General features: G+C 45.3%; 1 protein-coding gene across 1 annotated transcript in view; it reads left to right on the plus strand.

The window, feature by feature from the left end:
- tmod2 (tropomodulin 2) overlaps nt 1–870 on the plus strand; it is a 13,635-nt gene extending 12,765 nt beyond the window's left edge. The window contains exon 10 of the mRNA XM_076169580.1: nt 1–870. This exon is cut by the window's left edge and continues 1,268 nt beyond it. The gene's annotated coding sequence lies outside the window, so the exon portion shown is untranslated.
- Nucleotides 871–5,000: the final 4,130 nt, after the last annotated feature.

Below are 5,000 nucleotides of genomic sequence, written 5' to 3' on the forward strand. Positions count from 1 at the left end.
CATTGCTTTTTTGTTTTCTCTCTCTCTCTCTCTCTCTCTTTATGGGCCAATTATTGTTTATAGCAAAAATGTTCAACAAGCAGTGAAGTGAAATGTGAGGAAGAGGTGGTAAACACAAATAAACTTTACATTTGTGCAAACCTTCCCTGTTATTCCTCTCAGGTTGCAACTGCCTGTGATATATACTGTACATGTGTGTGTGTGTGTGTTTTTTATGAACTCCCAGAGTGAAGGAGTTGTGTACAGACGGCGTTGAAGCATTCCCACTCCCCCACACCGACACAAACCCGTGCTCTCACTGGGCTGAACTCAGCAGGATCTCAGCAGCGGAGCTTCATTGATTTATGTAACAGAACACTGAACTTCCAGGTACAATCAGCCTGCAGCAGACACACAGGACAGGACCAACCAGGGGGAAACTTGAAACTTGTATATACTGTTAATGTGTTAACAGGAACAATACGCCGGCATGAAGCCCTCTCACTTGTGAACCTCCTCGTGTTTCTGTTTCCTCACATTCCTTTGAGAAGAGCTGCAAGCTGAGATCCGTTCTTTCTTTTTACGTCTTAATCCAAAACTCACCACTGCTCTGCTATGTTGTTGTTGTCATTAACTAAAGGTGGACTGATACTCTGTGATCCATTCATGTATAGTGATTGTAAAAATTGCCATCTCAAATTTTAAATAGCACATATAAATACTCACTTACTTTACCACATTAACCCTCTCCCTGCTGAGGTTTTGTTGTATCCTAAAATCCTGCAGACCGAGACTCGACAGAGAATGATGTACTCTTGTAAAACCACACGACTGTCTGAACGCACTGTTGAACATAAAACATCCTCAACAATAAATGTTTTTACATACTCAGATCAGCTGATTTGGTCTTTTATATTTATAAAGGGCTGGAAAAGGTTGAAGGGGTTAAAAGGACTCCAGACCAAAAGCTACAACTTGTGTTTAAATGTAGCTGTGGTGCTTGTACTTCCTCAGATGAAGGCCTCTGGGTTTGGGAGGTGCTCTCTTCGGTGGAGTGTGTATGCAGTCTTTAATTGGATCCAGTGTCTTGAGATTGTACGCACATGCCTGACGGATGATGTAATGTATGACTCCATCGCTGGGCTTCCTGTGCCAGAGCGCTGCGGTGGAACTCGTTTGCTATTAAAGAGAGAACTCAGGGCTGCTGGCAACTCCACGTGGCCAGAGGGAGGGGGAGGAGGGCGAAGGGAGGGAGGGAGGGGGAGGAAGGGGGGTGACTCAAGTGTTTCCACTCTCTGAGAACAGAAGTGCAGGTTTCTCTCATTTGGCTGATGGTTCCACCAGAAGGCCTCATTTTCCGAGGAGGAAGACAAAGTGAGAAACGGCGTGGACCGTGACAAACTGTGTGCTTGTGCTTTCCCAGAGACCTGGACTATTAATACTCTGACAGCTTGTACATTCAGCACAAACTGGAGTGCATTTGCCTTCAGATGAATCATAGCTGATAGTATCCAGTGCCAATCAACATCCTGCTGCTCTGTAGAAACACTTCAACCAGAACCAGAACCTTCCCCATCATATCTGACATTAGAATCACAAACACATACGCTGACTGTCAGACTGTGAGCTGCAGCACCGCCCGGCCCACAGTTTCAACTTTACCTTTGCGGTGACGCCACCCTTCTTATTTGCTGTGTGGCCTCTCTACATCCTGATCTGAGCTCCATCTCTCACTTCACACCTCAGCTCCTCTGTCAATATGTCAAGAGCCAACAACTGATCCCTGTTTTCATAAGACCAGAAGACTCATATGACCGAAGGACGGATGGTGTCTGTGGCTGTACGCCGATGTGATGAGCGTTCTGTCTGGCTCCGCTCCAGCAGACAGCAGGGCCGAGCTGCCTCCACATGAACAAGAACACAGCAGATTTTATTTGGTTACAGGTTCAAACTTGTGTCATTTCAGCCTCTCTCACACGTGTGTGTGTGTATGTGCTGACATATTTATGTCATTGTGTGTCACATCAATATTTCCACCCCAAACCTGTCTCCCTCTCTCTCCCTCTCTCTCCCTCTCTCTCCCTCTGTCTCCCTCTGTCTCACTCTCTCCCTCTCTCCCTCTCTCTCTCTCCCTCTGTCTCCCTCTGTCTCCCTCTCTCCCTCTCTATCCCTGTCTCACTCTCTCTCCCTCTCTCCCTCTCTATCCCTCTGTCTCACTCTCCCTCTCTCCCTCTCTATCCCTCTGTCTCACTCTCTCTCCCTCTCTCCCTCTCTCTCTCTGTCTCACTCTCTCCCTCTCTCTCCCTCTGTCTATCCTCTATCTTCACCCCATGTAGTGTCACTCGTTCACAGGGAAGTTCACCTCTAAGCACCTGTCAGAATGAGAGATCCAGTGAGCCCAGAACCACACCCTCAGTTGCCCTCTCCCTCCATGACCTCAGCATGACCTCATCATGACCTCATCATGACCTCAGCTCTCAGCAAACAGGAAGATATCAACATGTCAAAGGTACGGACTCAGTCACACACTTCATAAAGCAGGGTGGATTGGACTCTTAGAAGGAATTCATAACCTTTTAAAATCTTATCTCGTGTAATTGTGACAGGAAGGGGCAATCAAAAGTACAAATTCCCGGCAGCATTTAACACACTCACATTTCAGCACAGTGGCCTCACCAGTGGAGCCAACGATGTTATTTATCAGAGATGATGGCGTCAGGGGAGATAACAGCAGCTGATTGTCTGAGGCCCTCTGATAGTAGAAGGTTTGGATTATAATGAACAAACTCCACACTGGGATCAGTCAGCCTCTTTCTAGTGATGTGGACATACAAATAAAGGAACAACGACGGCCCACTACTGAGGATTACAACATCAGAATAGAAACAATATGCAAAACAGAGACAGAAGAGGAAATAGAGAATGAGGAAATAAGTTAGGGAAGAAAGATCAGTAGAGTGATGCTGCCCTGACCACGAACAACTGTGGGAGTCATCTAAGGACGGAAGGTGACAGGTCTTAATAATAAGATATAACATAAAATAAGACAGATCGATAAGATAGATCCTGACATAAGAAACTAAATCACTTCCATATAGCTTGACACAAATGTTGTCATTCCTCTAAGTGTGCACGGTCTTGAGTGTAGGACTGAGGATGTATTTGTCTTCATTAGTATGAAGTTGTAGGTTGACTTGTGAGTAAATTGCTCCATCTGCTGTTACAAATATTTTCGGACACAACTGAGATACCACACATGACCAGTAGGGGTCAGAAGTAGCTCGGTTGTTGTTGATGTTGAGGAAACCGTTTGAGTCTGATGCTGATTGACTTCAAAGGTCTCAGCTCTTCTTGTGAAGTTGTGAGTCTTCATCCACAAAAGACAACACAAAGCCCTCAGAGACAGATTTATGTTGTGGTGTAATCTGAGGGAAGTTGTTGTGAGGAGCTAATGTTATTTGGAGGAGGACACAGAGTGGAGCTGCTTAAATGAATTTGCGTGTTTGTGTGTGTGTGTGATATCAAATGAGCTCTGCTGCTGCCTGGCACGGATGAGATGTTACTGCTCTGATGGTCAGATCTTCTCTCTCTGGCCTGTGGGGGCGACGTCAGATGACAGGGCGACTGGAGAGATTGTTGTTATGGTAACCTTGCTTTGACAGATGAGTCACGCTTGGTGGACTCTCCCCCCTCTCTTCTTCTGGGCTTTGTTTGCTGCTTATTGTTTTGACTTCAAAATGGAGGGTTGGGGAGGGAAGAGAGGGTCGTGGGCATAATGTAATCAGCCTGCCACAGTGTGAGGAGCTCCTGGGTGGATCCTTGGAGATCACTCTTCTTCTACACTCTTCTTCTACACGACAGCAAACACAAGTGGAATTGAAAACAGGATCACTTCTTCTTCTCTTGATACAATAACTTTCTGATTCACTGCCCGGTCACCTTTGCTGACCTGGACACACTTGTAATTTATAAATCAGACCAAAGAACACATACGGCATCATAATGAATTGATTTCCAGTTCATTCTGAGAAGTGTCGTCTCACAGAGAGCATCATGAATGATTCATAAGCTGAGCCTCCTCCTCCTCCTGTCTCTCTGTACGCTTACACTATAATGAACTGATTTACATTAGAAGCTGCCACCAACATAGTGAGAATATCACAGCATCATTTATATCCAAAGGAGAGAAATTGAATAAATGATTAATTCAGAGTTCATGAATCCACTTGTTGCTTGCTCAACCCAATATTTCTTCCCCTTGTGTTTTCTGCATAACAAAGTAACACCTGCAGTCTGTTGTGTTCTCCTTTCACCACCACAGCATTTAAATGACTCACTGTGTTAATAACATACAGTTTGCACTGAATTGCTTTCCACTGCGAGCACTTTGCTTCATGTTTGCATAAGAGAGTGCTCACGTGACGCCGGCTTCTTCACGCCATGATGCAGAAACGACAAAGCCACTGAAGGGAACGCAGAGCCAGTTTGAGACATGTTTACTATGTTTACTATGTTTACACGCAGCAGAGACACACACGGGGCTGAAGAGTTCCCACCATGAACACATGAATTGAAGAATAATGTTCTCTCTTTAACAATAAAAGCCCCGTCATTCTCCAACTGCTCTCAGTTGGACACCCATCATTGAGTTGAATCTATAAACAGTCACTTCCTCCTTTGTCAAGACTTCATGACCCTGACACACTCTGGGCTCAGTCTTTGACGATGTGGTGATCATTGATAACACATTATTTTTAACCGTCTGAGGACATGAGATTGTCCCCTAACTTCCTTTCACAGACACCCATCCGACATGCGTGTCACGGGTCAGCATGGACTGCTCTGGATGTCACATGCCATGGCTGGTTGGTCACAGAGACTTGCTGAATGTTTCCACCCAATGTGAGAGGATCCATTACCAGCTGGGTCTTTAGTGTGGTGGTCTGCTGGCATTCCTGAGTTAACTACTAACTACATCTCACCTTCTAGATTTCATGACTCAGACTTTTCAGGTCTTTATT

The sequence above is a fragment of the Genypterus blacodes genome, unplaced genomic scaffold (assembly GCF_046128005.1).
Source record: "Genypterus blacodes isolate CSIRO-AG114 ecotype Tasmania unplaced genomic scaffold, CSIRO-AGI_Gbla_v1 ptg000208l_1, whole genome shotgun sequence".
NCBI lineage: Eukaryota > Metazoa > Chordata > Actinopteri > Ophidiiformes > Ophidiidae > Genypterus > Genypterus blacodes.